Genomic DNA, 18,258 nt, shown 5'->3' on the forward strand with positions numbered 1-18,258 from the left:
AAGGAGTTGTAGGATTTTGTCTCAACAAAGGTGAAAGAACTGCAATGTATTTTCATACAATTAATTTTAATTCCATCTATGGCATGATGAATATAAGAACATAAATGGTGGAAGGGGGTGGAGGGAAATCTTTAGATATCCTTTGAAGCTCTTTTTTATATTTGCCTTGGCAGGCAACTCCCAGGTCTAAAAATTACTTTGTGAATATGCAGAAGGAAACTAGTCGATTGGGCCAGAAAGGAAGGACAAGAAATACAAGGATAGAAAGAAAGGAAGTTGGGCCAAACGCATGGTCAAAATACCTGTTTCTTCAAAGGGGAAAAGAGTTCTTAAGTAAGTGCATGTTGGAGGAACAGAATTAGGCTATTTGGCCCATCAAGTCTCCTCTGCTATTCAACCATGGCTGATTTATCTTTCCTTCTCAACCCCGTCGTCCTGTCTTCTCCCCATAACCCAACATCCTCACGAATCATGAATCTGTCAATCTCCACCTTAAACATATCAATTGACGGTCTCCACAGCCTTTGTGGCAATGAATTCCACAGATTCATCACCCTCCGACTATAGAAATCCCTCCTCATCTCCTTTCAAAAGTTACGTCCTTTTATTCTGAGGCTTCCGGTCCGAGTAGCAAAGCCAAAGATGTGAAGAAAATATCCAAACTAAGCTGCAAAACTCTGGAGATTTGGGGCATCCTCCTTTGGAAAATAGTGGTGACAGTGGTGTTTAAACTGACTTAAGCTTCCTAGATAGTATTCAATAGTGTTATCTAAAAGAAAAGCGAAGCAGTACATATTTGGATTTTCAAAACCTGCCAATACTATTATGTGCAAGAGTCACTTCAGCAGACACAATGGTATATCGCAATCCATTATGTACTGAGAGATCATGGGGGCAACTCTGTACCTGCACAAAACTGGCAAAATAAGTACAGTACATAGGATGATAAAGAAGGTATTTTGATATGCTTGCCTTCATTGGGTGAATTTTCAGTATAAATGTTGCAGCAGTATAAAAACATCAGATAGGCCACATGTGGAATATTGTGTGCAGTTCTAGTAACCATATTACAGGAAGCATGTGGATGCTCTCTCGAGAGAACACTAGAAATTCACCCAGAATGTTGCTTGCATTAGAGGGTATGAACTAAAAGTGAGGTTGAACAGACTTGGATTGTTTTCTCTGAAGTGTCGGAGCAGAGGGGCAACCTGATAGACGTGATAACATCATGACAGGTATAGACAGGGTCGATACAGTATTTTTCCTCAGGGTAATAATGTCAAATACTAGAGGGCATAGCTTCACGATGAGAGGATGAAAGATTAAAAGAGATTTACGTGGTAATTCGTTTTTACACAGAGTGGTGGGTGACTGGAATGCACTGCCAGGGAAATTGATGGAAGCAGATATGATTGCAATGTTTAAACAGCATCTAGAAAGACACATGTTCAGGCAGGCAGTTGAGGAATGTAGACCACAGGCAGGCAGATGTGCAGTTTAAATTGGCATGGAGCTTAGCAGACATAGTGGGCTGAAGTGCCTGTTGCTGTGCTGTAATGTTCTATGTTCAGACCCCATTGTTTCAGTAACTTTCTGCCTTTGGATCTGATACACTCTACCAGGCCAATTTGGGGCATTCTTCTTCCTCTCTACATCTGACTAGTCCTCTCCAATCCAGTAAAACTGGTATTCCTCCTCTGTCATCTCCCTCTCCAATTTCATCTGTAACTCATCCCACCGATGTAAAGGGCCTGTCCCACTGTACGAAGTAATTCAAGAGTTCTCCGGAGTTTTCCCCTGATTTGAACTTGGAGAATGTCCATAGCGGGTCTGTAGGAGTTCGTGGATGTCTCGTAGCGGCTCGTGCGAGTAAAAAGTAGTTTAAAGTTCCATTTGGAATATTTTGGAGGACCAGGAAACCAAGAACCAAGATGAATTTTTTTCACCATGTGTATTTTTTTACTTGTGGACATTTTTCACAGTGTTGAAAAAACGTCACAAGTTTACCGGATTTCCTGAGTACCTACCGTTACTCGTACGAGCCGCTACGAGACATTCACAAACTCCTACGGATCCGCTACGGATATTCTCCGAGTTCGAATCAGAGGAAAATTCGGGTCTTAAGTGTGCAGGAAAACCTTTGGCATATATATCTCTATGTTTTAGCTTCTCTCATTAGTGTGAGACTTATCAATGGTGAATGGAATTTTGTAGAACTCCCCTTTCTCATCTTACCAGCAGCAGTAGAAACTCAACTTTAATCAACTATGTAACATGTTTCCATAACAACATCTTCATAGCATTTCCTGAAAACCTTCACTGGAGAAACATTACATTTACTGATAACTGATAATTCAGACAGTTGCAAAGGGCCATTAAAATAAACAAGAGCCAGAACATCTTGTTAGTAACATTGTATCTTTCACTTAAGAATTCATTTGCTAACTTTGGTTATACATTTGAGCATGAAGGAAGCTGCCCTGTTAAATATTGAAATATTTGCCAAATATTATACTGCTTTGCTCAAATATATCTGCTATCAAGCTGATCAAAGAAGGGTGATGTGCCTTAATTTCTCTAAATCAGAAAGTTTGAACTGAGCCTGGGGCCATACTATAAAAATGATTCCATCTTTCAAAGGACTGCCAGTTGATCAGGTGGCATCTGCACAGTTTTATGATGCACTCAATAGACAATAGGAGTAGGCCATTCAGCCCTTCGAGCCAGCACCACCATTCACTGTGATCATGGCTGATCATCCACACTCAGTACCCCGTTCCTGCCTTCTCCCCATATCCCCTGACATCGCTATCTTTAAGAGTATCTATCTTTCAAAAGCATCCAGAGAAATGGCCTCCACTGCCCTCTGAGGAAGAGAATTCCGCATATTCACAAATCTCTGGGTAAAAAAGTTTCTCATCTCCATTCTAAATTCACCTTTATTCTTAAACTGTGGCCCCTGGTTCTGGATTCTCCCAACATCAGGAACACGTTTCCTGCCTTTAGCGTGTCCAATCCCTTAATAATCTTATATGTTTCAATAAGATCCCCTCTCATCCTTCTAAATTCCAGAGTATAAAAGCCCAGCCGCACCATTCTATCAACATATGACAATCCCGCCATCCCGGAAATTGTCAGGAGATGCAAAATAGAAAGTTATGTTAAGCATAGAGTCATGCAGTTGTGGAGGACAAAAACACAGCTTTTGGCCCACCACCTCTATTCCAAGCATCACGTTGGTGTCCTCCCACATCCCAAAGATGTGCCGGTTTGTACATTAATAGGTCTCTGTACATTCCTTCTAGTACGTGCAGACTGGTGTCACTCATACTATTGGTCTGCCCACAGGCTTATTAGATCTCTCTCTCTCTCTCTCTCTCTCTGAAAACAACAATCAGTTTTGTGATTCATGGTTTCTCATGCATTATGTCATGTTGATTAGTCCAATCAGTCCTCGTGCTTCTAAATGTAAATAAATCTTATCCCTCAGCTCAGTTGTGTACTCTGCTCTAAGATCTTTGATTGTGTATGCACATGGGTGGGCAATTTTTACGCAATGCTATTGGGATTCGGTGTCAAAATTCTCTGGGGTTAGCTGCTGTTTGGAATGCTACACCTTGTATTCAAGAAAGTTAATGTGTAATCTCAGGGTAGATTTTAACCTTGAGCTTTTTGATTATCTTCTCCTCTTTATCCTCTGTTAACATGCCCCACCTAATCCATGTTTACACATTCTTGTCTTATTTACACAATTCCTTTCACATCGCTATACAGGTGCACTTGGCTGGTTCTCCTAACCGAAGAGCATTTTATATGTGATTCTCAATTTTGGTCATGAAGCTGCCTCTACTCACCTTTCTGCTTGTTTTTTCTGTCTCAGATATATCTTACTCCAGCTGGATATACTTGACATCACTCTCTCCACCAAAATAACCAAAATTATACTGTGGCCTCTACCAACTGATCCCATTTTTGACTTTGTCCCTACCTCTTATTTTCAATTGCTGAAATTTCAGATTCAGATTCAGATTCAATTTTAATTGTCATTGTCAGTGTACAGTACAGAGACAACGAAATGCATTTAGCATCTCCCTTGAAGAGCGACATAGCAAACGATTTGAATTAAAAAAAATAATAAGTGTCCGGGGGGTGGCGGGGGGTGGTGATTGGCAGTCATCGAGGTACGTTGTTTAGTAGAGTGACAGCCGCCGGAAAGAAGCTGTTCCTCGACCTGCTGGTTCGGCAACGGAGAGACCTGTAGCGCCTCCTGGATGGTAGGAGGGTAAACAGTCCATGGTTGGGGTGAGAGCAGTCCTTGGCGATGCTGAGCGCCCTCTGCAGACAGCGCTTGCTTTGGACAGACTCAATGGAGGGGAGCGTGGAACCGGTGATGCGTTGGGCAATTTTCACCACCCTCTGCAATGCCTTCCGGTCGGAGACAGAGCTGGTGCCATACCATACTGTGATGCAGTTGGTAAGGATGCTCTCGATGGTGCAGCGGTAGAAGTTCACCAGGATCTGAGGAGACAGATGGACTTGTTCCAATTCCGTCACTGATCCTTTACATTCCTTGTCGCTTGAAGTTCTCCCTACTCTTTGAGACCACACGATCAGCTCAAAGATTGCAAGCTTTTTCCACGGTTATAGGCTTGCATTCAAAGAATGCTGGACCTGCAACGGTGCAGTATCAGAGTTTATATTATCCAGTTCTTGTACCAGTTCCTATTCATGAGAAGATATCAAAATGGATAGCAGCAAGTGTAGTGATTTTGCTTTTCTTATGCTGCTTTGTTGAAAACACTGCAAATCCGATTTCCTGCTGAGCCCACACAATCACATGTATCAAGAACCTAACCTTGCACCATAATTTACTGTGAATCACAGACTCAGCATCACAGCACGCTGAAGGCTTTGACCAACATCTTCTGAACAAAAATTCACAGGATACATAAATATTCCAAATAAGATAGGGGCATTTGATGGCAGTTTCTGCTTTTTAACAGCTTTGGGAAGTCAGCTGTCAAAGAAGTGATAAAGATCACACAGAGGTTAACCTCCACACCCAATTGTAATAGAATGTGACAAACTAAATCCAAAGATTGTTTTTAAGTATTAGAGAGGATACATACATGACTGCAATAAGCATTACTGCCTTTGCAATTAAGGAAATATTTTTGGGCAGTTTATTTTTCATACTGTTTGGAACCAACTTTGATATAAAACAACCAGTTGAGACAAAACTGGAGAATTGTTTTGTGAAGGGGGAACAGTTTTGGCTTTTAAATTACATTAACAACATAAATAAAAGTTGAGAAAGATGACAAACAAGCTTGCCAATTCACTTCCAGATCTTACATTACTGAACAAAGTTAAAGTAACACTTTAAAAAAAAGCTACAGTTCATTGCTTGGGAAGTGGTTTAACAAAAATGAATTACATCATCAAAACCTGCAATACTCTATGAGGTAACTGTTTCCAAAGTCTACAATAATATATTGATTGTACAGCAAATCATTTGGGAATCTGAAACAACTCCTTTGTTGCTTTAGCAGTATATGTTTGGGATCATTGTGTAAAATGAACCACCGGCAAATGAGTTTTGAGGCGTTTGAACTTGAGCAGATAGGATGTGTCTATACACATCAGAATTCATTATGCTACTACTATCAGCAGTGGTATCATCAATGAAGATAAGTGAGCCAATACCTTCAGCAGCCATACATGCCCTGGCCATAACACCCCCACCACCGTGTTTCACATATTAGGTGGTATGCTTTGGATCTTGTGTAATTCTTTTTCTCCTCCATACTTTGCTTTTGCCATCACTCTGATATGTTAATCTTCGTCTCATCTGTCCGCAAGACCTTTTTCCAGAACTGTGGTTGCTCTTTTAAGTACTTCTTGGCAAACTAACCTGGTCATCGTATTTTTGCGGATAACCAGTGGTTTGCACCTTTCCTCTGTATTTCTGTCCATGAAGTCTTCTGCGGATAGTGGTCATTGATAAATGCACACCTGACTCCTGAAGAGTGTTTCTGATCTGTCGGACAGGTGTTTGAGGATTTTTCTTTATTATAGAGATAATTCTTCTGTCATCAGCGGTGGAGATCTTCCTTGGCCTGCCAGCCCCTTTGCGATTAGTAAGCTCAACAGTGCTCACTTTCTTCTTAATGATGTTCTAAACAGTTGATTTTGGTAAACCCAAGGTTTGGCTGATGTCTCTAAAGGGCCTGTCCCACTGCAGGGACCTAATTTGCGAGTTTAGAAGAGTTTGCGCTCGATTCAAACTCGCAGCATGGTCGACATGTGGTCCTAGGAGGTCCTCGGCGGTCACTGTAACTCCTTCATGCTCGAGGGAAGTTCCTGCATACTTGCGGCCTCAGTTTGGTCGAGGAAAAATTGGTCGGCATGGCCCTTTAAATTCATAGTGCAGTGGAGTGGGGTCGCTATGTAGTTATAGGCAGTCGAGGTAGCCATAGGCAATCTCCTTTGCTGTACTGGCATTTTAATTGGCTCATTGGAGTTTTCAGAACCAAGGAAAACCGACCGGTAATATTAAATGCCTACTAAACTTTATTAAAAGTTGTCTGGCTTCTTAAAAGTGTCTCCACTCCTTCTCTCCCCCTCTCTCTCAAATTGGGCACTGAATAATGGTGAGTGAAGATGACCTCCTTTGAACTCCTTCAACCTCCCTTCAACTATGTTGAAGACTATCTACGACTACCTTCGACTACCCTCGATTACCTACGACTAACATGCCGACCCACTACGACTAAACCTACGAGTAAAAAAAGTATCGATTTTTTCCATGGCGACCTTTTTTACTCGCGGGCATTTTTTAACATATTGAAAAAAACGCCGCAACCTAGCTGAGGCCTCGTGTACGCGGAGACCACTCTCAAGCATGAAGGAGAGTTACAAAGACCTCCTACGACCTCGTGTCGACCATGCTATGGGTAGGAGTCGATGGCAAACTCGCCAGAACTCGCGGATTAGGTCGCCCAAGTGGGACCGACCCTTAACAGTTTTATTCTTATTTCTCAGTCTCAAAATGGCTTCTTTGACTTTCATTGGCACAACTTGGTCCTCGTGTTGATAAACAGCAATAAACGTTTCCAAAGGTGATGGAAAGACTGGAGTAAAGACTAGGTGCTGAGAGCTCTCTAATACCTGCATGAAGGAGGCATTTAAACATACCTGAGCAATTACAAACATCTGCGAAACCATGTGTCCCAAACATTATGGTGCCCTGAAACGGGGGGACAATGTATAAACACAGCTGTAATTTCTATATGGTGAAACTCAAATGTATAAAAATACTGTTTAATATAATCTGACAATGTGCACTTTAACCACATGTGATTTTTTTCTATTACAAATTTCAAATTGTGGAGTACAGAGGCAAATAAATAAATGATGGGTCCTTGCCCCAAACATTATGGAGGGCACTGTATCTTTGAAATAAAACAGCACCTTTGATGCAATCTATACTGTTCCTGAAGGACGATAACCCCTCAATTTAATGGAACACTTCATAATGGATTTCAGATATGGTGGACAGACCTGCCGATACCACCCCCAATTTGCACTGTCTCCCTAGCTGTTTAGAGCCCCGGCTTCAAACCCCACCCCACCTCGTAAGGCGAGCCCTTCCTCAACCACCGCACCCACAGGGCGATTGTTGCAGCTCACGTTGTAGCCCCTGGGGACAGCACTGTTCTCGGGCTGCCACCAATTACAGGATGCGTTTGGTCACCGTGGCGCTCCCATCCCTCCCCCCTGCTGTTGCTTATGGCTGTCAGTGGTGTCCTTGTCTGCTCACCATACAACCACCGCCACCTCCTCCTCCTCCCAATGCTCTGTCCACTTGGTCTCTAGACACAAAATGCTGGAGTAACTCAGGCAGCATCTCTGGAGAGAAGGAATGGGTGACATTTCAGGTTGAGATAGCATCAGACGCTATCCCTGTTCTCCAGTGATGTTGCCTGACCTGCTGAGTTAAACCTGTTGGGAAATAAACCAAGAAAAACTGATAATCTCCATTTGCTTTTGTAGCCATCAACAGCTATCACTGGGCTGCAGAGGGAGTATAGTTCCCACAGCTAGCCTGTTATGTATTTGATTTAAGTATTCTCCTTTATACTTCAGTTTTCACTAACAGTAGCTGATGATGCGAAGTAGTCGAGGGCACACTCCACATTTAATCCAATGCGAGCTTTCGTTGTTTTGCATTAAATCTCCAGTACACGTTTATTGCTTTTGTTTTACAGCCTTTCATCTGTTCCAAGATCCCGACAAGTATTCTACATTTTCTTACCATTTGCAAACTGTTTTATGAGGGATAATTTGATCAAGGTAAATTTAACAATGGCACCCACTGTACGAACAATATTCACTTCAAACTAAATGTTCAAAAGATTCAATTGTGAACAAACAGTGATTCTTAAAGTGATCGGAGTAAGATTGCAATGTTTAGCTGCTAACATTGATGAAATTACTCGAGAAGCTGGTATGTTCAATCATCAGGGGGCTGTGTAATGTGACGGAAACACTTGATGCAGAACAGAAATGTGTCTTGCTTCTACAGATTTCTTTAAATACTTGACATCTTCCGTAAATACATTTTGATTGTTACATTCCTTTGTAAATTTAGCTAAACTGGACAGTTTTAGTGATTGCTGATAAAATTGTGCAGTAATGCCTAAATTCAAGAGGGTCAGACCCTGGCAACCATCAACAATCTTGCTGTGTCAATGCACATGGGTAAAGGGACTACTCTTGATTAGTCAGGAGTGACGACATGAAAAAATAAAATGTTTAAAAAGTAGCTCTAATTAACAATCTGTTACAATAATTGATGGTCCAAAAAAAAATATCAAATGGAATGGACAGCCCTTACAAGCCAATAAAAGATCAATACATGATCATTTCCTCTGATTAATGATCCACATTCCAAACCATATGTTCGCTGTTCCACAAAATTCATGGCTTTGACCTTTACGTCTGACCAGGCTGAATTTCTTGTCTTTTAAAAAAAATCTCACCTCTTGAGATAGCCACTGACATGAGATGACAGATCTGTAGCATCACTCCCATGCTAAGCTTGCAGTTTCTCAAATGGTTTCACTCAAACTGGATTTGAACGGCACACTTTGGACTTTTGTAACAATGCAATCTATCTCTTCCCCCCCCACCCCCACATAGCCTTTGGTGTCAAATCATGGTGTTCTTATTACCTTGCAACCTGCTTAGTATCAATACTCAAGAGGTAGTAGTCTAAACGTGATCGTAAGCAGTCTGTTGCATGATCAAGCAACTTTTTATATCAACTTCAGATTGCATGCAGGGAACTGTATGAAGAACCTGAAGAGATGTTTTGAAAATCAGTATGCTCACGGTCAATAAAATCAAATAACTTTAAGTTTGTTTTGAGATTTGTTGTGATAAATTGATAGTGTCACACTGAGTCGTAGCCCTGTACTGTGGACAGGAGGTGGAAGGAGATAAAATAGTGGGGTTCTTGGGAAAGAAAAAACTCCACCGATTTCAAAACCCTTTTGAGGTATCCTAGCTTCTGAATTGTAATTTAAAGGAACTGAAGGTTTAAAGAACCAAATACTCTCCAATAAATGGCACGGAACTGGGAAAGAGTATGATGGCAAGAACAGAAACATGGGATCACAAATACATCAATTACATAACAAATAATCAAAGGGAGAATGCTGAAGACACCAAGTCAAAATGGGGAAGAAAAAAGTTGTTATGGTTCTTGAAGCAAAATGGCTCTACCTAAACACTTTTGAATATTCCTAATCTTCCAGTCCTCGTGACATGGATATTTGGTTGTGGGGGCTGTCTATGAAGCCTATAAATGATGACCATTCAATATCTTTCAGGGCACATTTATGCATGAAATCATTACAGGAGCTTATATGTGAAGGCTTGATCTACTGCAAGGAACATTTATTTTTCTTGATGATGCCTGAAGGATAAAGATTGACTGGGTGTACCCAGAAAGTAATATTTGTGAAGGAATTTTTTGTCTGGACATTTTTGAGAAAATTTCAAACATGATGTACGATGAATATCTCTGCCTAGATGAATTACCAGAAGAAGTTTCATTATTAGTTTATGAATGTGTAAGAACATGAGAGTTACAGTGGTTGGTTGTGGGGGTGGCAAGAATAGTTCCAGGAGGCTGAATGTCCTTCTCCCATTTCCATTTTTTTAAAGCTCAAATTTTCTACGCAGCCAACTGCAAATATCTTTAACTCTTAATTTAGTACATCCCAACACAGCGAGCTTAAAATAATATATGCATCAACTATGTAACTGCAAACAACTCAAATACAGAGTGGATCATTAATGGTTCTTTTGCAAGTCTCACAATAGACTGCAATGCAAACACAGTTATTGGCAGAGAAAGCAGCAACTGTATTTATACAGGTACAGGCAAAAATGTCAGAGCAAAAAGTGCCCTTCAGATTTTGCCAAAACAAAGAACCACTAAAGACATTAATCAATGGATGCAGATTGATGGAATGATAATGGATTCCTGAAGCTAGACAGATCTGCAGCATAGCTTTCATAGTTCACATGCCTCGACCTCTAACACAGTAATAAAGTGCACTTTGAATCTTGGCTAAAGAGCTAAAGTGACAAAAATAAAGATACTGGTTAGTGTGGAATTGAAATGGAATGCAAGAATGAATAAACTGTGAACTCATCGCCAGCAATGCTTAACCATTTAAAAGTCCTGTTTGCAAGTCCTTGCAAAAACTCCATTGTCACAGTCGTACCTCAGCAAATTGTTTTTATTGCAGTGTGCTTTTATTTTGGTTAAAAGCAGTATTTATATAGTTTTATAAATGACCCAACACATTTTGTTTGTGAGTTCCATAAAGATCATCCCTTACACTGCAATAATCAAGAAAAGGGGCCTAACTGGATGTTGGACATAGTTTCTTTCAACCAACACAATAAATTATATAAATAGTGACCAGTCTATCCTGGAAAAAGCGATATAAAGATAACAACTTTACAAGTATCAGCACACGTTCAGTTCTGAAAGTGAGCTGGAGGAGGTGGAGACATTGGGGAACCGCCAGCAAAAAAACCCAGAGGAAATGTTTCCTAATTAATGGGATGATGGGTGGGAAGGATAACAGCAAAAGAAAAAATATATCATGGCCTCCAAAAAAGTTTGTCAACCAGCAGTTTTACCTGAAATTTGATGAAAATCTGAAGCTTTATCTTTAAGTCCAGCATTAAGTTGGGCTTCTCTTGCAACAAAGCCGAAGAAATGGGGGTTGGGGTCACTCCGCAGATGCTCTATCAGGCTCTGGTTCCATTTTCAGAACATTTAATCTTTTGATTGAATGCCTGAGAACTGTGCCCCAATGGTTTATCATAGAACCCCCAACTCATGGCTGCAGCCATTTTACCGAACTCTAGCCCGAGTTTGTGGCATAATGAGCAGAAATTAGATTGAATTTTGAAGCTTTTCATAACATGAACATTGACGGATTAATCTAGCAAAGCTGACATTAGGAATGTCCCTCCATGTTCATGGCAACTCTCCTTAATTAGGAGGGGAGTGCGAGAAGAGGGAAGCTCTCAGTTGCTTTGAATTATTTCTTTTTTAGTCGCAAAAAATCAACCTAATTTTAAAATTCCCTGCTAACCTCAGATGAACGGTGGAGCAAATGCACCAAGAGAATGATCCTTAATTATAGCACAACTTTGCACATTTATATCTTAATACAGTGTATTGTTACTTCTTGTGTTTCACTACAGACTAACCCCACCCCCACTTTTTGTATCTTGATGCCATGTACTATTCCAGAAATGGTATATGTATTAGGAATTGAGGAGGAAATATTTTTCCGCAGAGGCGTACATAGAACAGTACAGCACGAGAACAAGCTCTGTGGCCCACATTGTCCATGCTAAACATGATGCCAAATTAAGCTAAAACCCTGTGTCTGCTTGTGATCCACATCCCACTATTCTCTGCATATCCATGCGCCTATCTAAAAGCCTCTTAAATGCCACTATCGTATCTGCCTCGCTAACAACCTTGCAATGCATTCCAGGCATCCACCACTTTCTATGCAAAAGAAACTTGGCACACACATCTGCTTTGCCACTCTCACCTTACAAGTATGCTCCTAGATCTTGACATTATCACCCTGGGGAAAAAAGGTTCTTCTAGGAGTAGTGCTAATATACCAACTCCACAGGCATTAATATTTTTAGATCTTTAATTCAGTGGAAGATGACTTCTTCTATGCTATTCGACCAACAGAGAAATAAATGTTATGAGGGAAATTACAAAGGAAATCACATTGGAGGAATCTGTGGCCCCATAAGCGCTCTGGTTTACATAGACTAGTTTGGTTGTAAGAAACTCCCACATTTTTAACATAGTGATTACCAAAAAAACACATTGGATGTTATCTAAAACCAATTTAGGCGTGAAACAAACTGCATCCCAAAACAAAATAATAGAAATTATGCTTAGATAAGTTATCTGTGATTCAGTTATAAACTTAAATTACATTTGTACATCGCGTCTTGGTTATCTACACATAGAGACAAATTTCATCCACTTTTTGCAATACATGTTAGTTGGATTCAGCACTTCAGAAGTTTAATTCTTTATGATCTCCAGTAAAACATATCATTTTTAATGTATGCTCTGCCTGTAAATACAGGCTGATTTTTGTTTAACATACCAAGCAGCACAAATAGTCTGATCTTGCTGCATTATTCAGTCTTTCTAAGAACTGCATGTTTTCAGAGAGTTAAAACAGAAATATGGAAACAAAGATCTAAAAAGGCACAGATCATCAGACTTACAGACTACTTTCCTTCAGCTAAAGCCAGCCAGCCTCCTTGCACCAGGCCACAGCAATCCTTCTACAACTGCTTTCCTTTCAGTTGCATTTGAGCTCGTCCCTGCTGGCAACGTGTACCAGAGGCACTGAATGCTGGAGTGGAGGAAGGAGAACTGTGAGCTCAGCCTTGCCCTTGTCTGGGCATGCGTCCCTGTCAAAACAAATAGGACGCAAAAGATCTGCGGAGAGACAGCATTCCACAGCATTGTTAAGGTTGAATATATTAGAAACAGAAAATTGCCAGAGAGAAAGATTCAAGTTCAAAGGTCAGGTATCGAAGTGCATTGTTGAACAGCCATTGTTTGATGGGCAGCAACTGGTCAAACAGGAGAATGCGATTACGCACTCAGTAAGTGAAAATAAAATTAATCAAAATGATTACACCACAGAAAAGAGAATCAGGAGTGACGACAGTTCCTCACCATATGAAGCAAGGGGCATTTTCACTGAATAAAGGAGGATTCTGATCGAAATGCCCCGTGAGAACCAATGTATAGTATCATGATTCCCACACAATTCCCCTCCCCCACTCTTTTTGCTGAGTCCCCTTCTCCAGCACGACACTAAAAAGGCAACGGTGACTAGTGCTGAGTGCTGGGGAGGAGAAAGGTCACTGCGAGTCTTCTGCTGGCTGCTTTTGCGCTGATCAGGGTCGACAACTAAAGAATGACTGATTTTGAATCTCTATGCAGCCTTAATTCATCCCACTTGCAGAACCTTTCCCATCCACTGCAGCTCCTTCACTTAGGACTGCAGGTTCTCCACCTTTCCGTTCCGCTTGATGTTTGAATCACTGCATTTTTTTCCTCCACAATTTGCTCAGAAAGCTTTTTGCTGCGCTAAATAACTCTTATCAAATGCCTCAGAAAACTGGCCTGCACATAAACTCCTACACTCACTGCTTGGTGTGGAGCTCCTTCAAAGGGCCAAAGCTGAAGCTTTGTACATCGATAATTGGAGATACATCTCTGAGCTCACGGATACTCAGCTTTGATTTTGACAGGAGATAGACACAAAGTGCTGTAGTAACTCAGCGGGTCAGGCAGTATCTCTGGAGAAAAAGGATGGGTGACGGTTTGGGTCGGGACCCTCCTTCGGGCTGTTGACCCGCACCTGCAGTTCCTTTCTACACACTTTACTTTTGCCAGCCATTTAGCCCCCAGAACGCAGTATGATTTTGGTTCAAATGTGAATGGAGGCGTTGTGTTCCAGAGGGGGAGAAGGATGGGGGTGGTTTTGAGAGTGAATGCACTGATTAATATCTGATGGCGTGTGGAGTCATGGAGTCTAAGTAAAGCTGAAGTCAATGGGAATCAAGGGAAAACTCCCCACTGACAGGAGGATCTTTCACATAAAGGAAGTATGATTGTTGGGAGATTCATTTTACACCCCCTCCTCCCCCCTCAGGACAATACTGCAGGAATGCTTCAGGTCAATGTCCACCATCTGTTAAGCACATCAGTAGCGTGGAGAAATATTCTTCACCTGCCCGATGACAGTAGCTCCAACACAGAAGAAGTTCAATATATCCTGGATACAGAATCACGTTTGACTCACAACATATCCATCACTCCAAGCATTCACCCAATTGTTCTTAGGCTGCGGAAAGGACTGGGCACCACGTGTGAGATCTACTGGGGGCCTGTGACAACTATTCTCGTGTTTATGTAATTTTACAATTTGTAATTATACAATTTGTAAATGGTACATTGCATTCAGAAAATATTCAGACCCCTTCATTTTTTCGAATTTTTGTTACGTTACAGCCTTATTCCAAAATGGATTAAATTTTATTTATTTTTTTAAATCATCAATCTACACACAATACCCCAAAAATAAAAAAGCGAAAAAAGGTGTTTAGAGTAATTACAAAGTAATTACAAAGAAATAACTGAAATATCACATTTACATAAGAATTCAGACCCTTTACTCAGTACTTTATTGAGGCAGCGATTACAGCCTCAAGTCTTCTTAGTTATGATGCTACAAGCTTGGCACACCTGTTTTTCAATAATTTCTCCCATTCTTCTCTGCAGATCCTGCCAGGATTCTGCCAGGTTGGATGGGGAGCGTCGATGCACAGCTATTTTCGGGTCCCTCCAGAGATGTTCGATTGGGTTCAAGTCTTGGCTCTGGCTGGGCCACTCAAGGACATTCACAGATTTGTCACAAGGCCACTCCTGCATTGTCTTGGCTGTGTGCTTAGGGTCGTTGTACTGTTGGAAGGTGAACTTCCGCCCCAGTCTGAGGTCCAGAACGCTCTTGAGCAGGTTTTCATCAAGTATCTCTCTGTACTTTGCTCCGTTCATCTTTCCCTCGATCCCAACTCGTCTCCCAGTTCCTGCCGCTGAAAAACATCCCCACTGCATGATGCTGTCACCACTAGGCTTCACCGTGATGAGCGGTGCCTGGTTTCCTCCAGACGTGACGCTTGGCATTCAGGCCAAATAGTTCAATTTTGGTTTCATCAGACCAGATAATCTTGTTTCTCATGGTCTGAGAATCCTTTAGGTGCCTTTTGGCAAACTCCAAGCGGGCTGTCATAAGCCTTTTACTGAGGAGTGGCTTCCGTCTGGCCACTCTACCATAAAGTCCTGATTGGTGGAGTGCTGCAGATATAGTTGTCCGTATGGAAGGTTCTCCCATCTCCACAGAGGAACTCTGGAGCTCTGTCAGAGTGACCATTGGGTTCTTAGTCTCCTCCCCGACCAAGGCCCTTCTCCCCCGATTGCTCAGTTTGGCCGGGCAGCCAGTTCTATGAAAAGTCCTGGTGGTTCCAAAGTTCTTCCATTTAAAAATGAAGGAGGCCACTGTGCTCTTCGGAACCTGCAAAAATTGTTTTATACCCTTCCCCAGATCTGTGTCTCGACACGATCCTGACTCGGAGGTCTACGGACAATTCCTTCGTCTTCGTCTGGCTTGGCTCTGACATGCACCGTCAACTGTGGGACCTTATATAGACAGATGTGTCCAAATCATGTCCAATCAATTTAATTTACCACTGGTGGACTCCAATCAAGTTGTAGAAACATTTCAGGTGTCCAAATCATGTCCAATCAATTTAATTTACCACTGGTGGACTCCAATCAAGTTGTAGAAACATTTCAAGGATAATCAATGGAAACAGGATGAACCTAAGCTCAATTTTGAGTGTCATAGCAAAGGGTCTGAATACTTCTGTAAATGTGATAGTGCAGTTATTTCTTTTTAATTACATTGCAAAAATTTCCAAACACCTGTTTTCCCTTCTTCATTCTGGGGTATTGTGTGTAGATTGATGATCATTTAAATAAAAATGAATCCATTTTAAAATAAGGCTGTAACGTAACAAAATGTGGAAAAAGTGATGTGGTCTGAATACTTTCTGAATGCACTGTATATTAAGCGCCGAATATTATGCACTGAAAAATACCTTGAAAGCTTTACTTTGCTTTTGGTTACCGTTGTAACCTACTGATCTCCCGGTTGCTCAGCATTTCAACTCCCCCTTCCATTTCAAATCTGACCTTTCTGTCCCGGGCCTCCCCCATTGTCAGAGTGAGGCCCAGTGCAAATTGGAGGAACAGCACCTCATATTTCGCTTGTGTAACCTACACCCCAGCGGTATGAACATTGACTTCTTTAACTTCAGGTAGCCCTTGCTTTCTCTCTCTATCCCCTCCCCTTCCCAGTTCTCCCACCAGTCCTACTGCCTCCACCTACATTCTATCTTTGTCCCGCCCACTCCCCTGACATCAGTCTGACGAAGGGTCTCGACCCGAAATGTCACCCATTCCTTCCCTCCAGAAATGCTGCTTGACCCGCTGAGTTACTCCAGCATGTTGTGTCGTTCAAAGCTTTACTTTAGTTTAGAGATAAATTGTGGAAACTGACCAGAGTCCATGCAGCCCGGAAATCCCTGCATGCTATCACTATCCAACACTAGGGACAATTTACAATTTTACTAAAGCCAATTAGCCTACAAACATGTACGTCTTTAGAATGTGGGAGGAAACCAGAGCACCCAGAGAAAATCCATGAGGTCAAGGGAAGAACGTACAAATTCTGTACAGACAGCACCCGTAGTCAGGATTGAACCCAGGTCTCTAACGCTGTAAGGCAACAACTCTACCACTAGGCCACTGTTCCACCCCTAAGCTGTTTCTTAAAATGCTCCAAATCCACTGTGAGGATAGGTGAACCAATAACAGTATCCTCTCTCAGGTTGGCTTCCCCAATGCCAAGGCTTTTATCACACTCACCTAATCCTGAAGTACAGGCCACAATGGCTACATGTCCACTGCCAGACTTATGAAGCAAGGATTCCACTCCAAGCTTTGCAATCATTCAATTTCCACACGTCCTTAAAACCTTCTTGGAAATCTACAATATCCTCACAGACTCCAGGTAATTTCTGACCCAAGATTGCTTTGAATGGAAAAGCAGCATCTGGGAGAGCATCAAGCACTTTAAGAGTCCACCACAGGAGCCAAACGAACAGACAGCAGAAAGAGCATAGATAACACCCTAAACATCTCGCACCGTCCCCATCCTGGTCCACCAGTTGCCGTCTGAGAATCCCACCCACATTAGAAGCAAATTGTCTTCATGCCTAACATGTTGCCTGCACAAAATCCCAAAGGAAAAGGCCTTTGAGAAATGGGATTTGACAGCATTGAAAGTAAACCTGTAACAACTTCAGCTTTTGGAACTGATGACACTAATTGAACATCAAGTTGTGCCTGGATATTAGAGAGGGAAGGTTGGTTTGGTGTCAATCCTTGAGAGATTCAGAATTAGTTTTAAATAAGTTTAAATTGAAATAAGTTTATATGAAAATACCCAAATGAACAATTATACACTAAGAACTACTGTCGCAACTGATGACTGGCATTTCTCTATGCACTCATTTTTAATTAACGTATGTTTTACTCAGCCACAGGGAACTAACCACTTTGCGGTATTGTACATAGCTGCAAAAGCACTTGTACTGAAGATCAATCTGTGAACACTTAAATCTCAGCCTCAGTTTTATGTTCAACTAGATCTAAAGCCTACTCTGAAGCTACGAGTCAATCCCATCCATTTACATGAAGGGGAGGGGGGGGGGGGGGGGGGGGGGGTGGATGGAGGGGAAGGAATTGTTTGCTTGTCAGCACTGATGTCTTACGGAAACCCAGTGTCACTCCCCGAACCTCTCCAGCACCAGCAGGTGCCCGTGACCTTTTGGGTCTGGAGGCCAGGTCTCTACAAAAAGCAGGTCAACAAAGTTGACACCAGCTATTTGATGCCTTGCCAAAGTAAAATATAGGTCACCCAGAAAGGTGCAAGGGATAATAAATGTCAGAAGTTACAACCAGGAGGAAGATCACACTTTGTT

At 41.7% G+C, this 18,258-nt stretch overlaps 1 protein-coding gene across 8 annotated transcripts in view; it reads right to left on the reverse strand.

The window, feature by feature from the left end:
- Positions 1–18,258, reverse strand: part of shroom3 (shroom family member 3) — a 426,943-nt gene that overhangs the window by 45,448 nt on the left and 363,237 nt on the right. The window contains exon 1 of one of the 8 annotated variants that reach the window (XM_055639606.1): positions 12,862–13,051. The exons of the other annotated variants lie outside the window; for them this stretch is intronic. The gene's annotated coding sequence lies outside the window, so the exon portion shown is untranslated. Of the gene's footprint in view, positions 1–12,861; positions 13,052–18,258 lie in introns of those variants that run through there. 8 annotated transcript variants of the gene reach the window in all.

The sequence above is a fragment of the Leucoraja erinacea genome, chromosome 1, assembly GCF_028641065.1.
Source record: "Leucoraja erinacea ecotype New England chromosome 1, Leri_hhj_1, whole genome shotgun sequence".
Classification (NCBI taxonomy): domain Eukaryota; kingdom Metazoa; phylum Chordata; class Chondrichthyes; order Rajiformes; family Rajidae; genus Leucoraja; species Leucoraja erinaceus.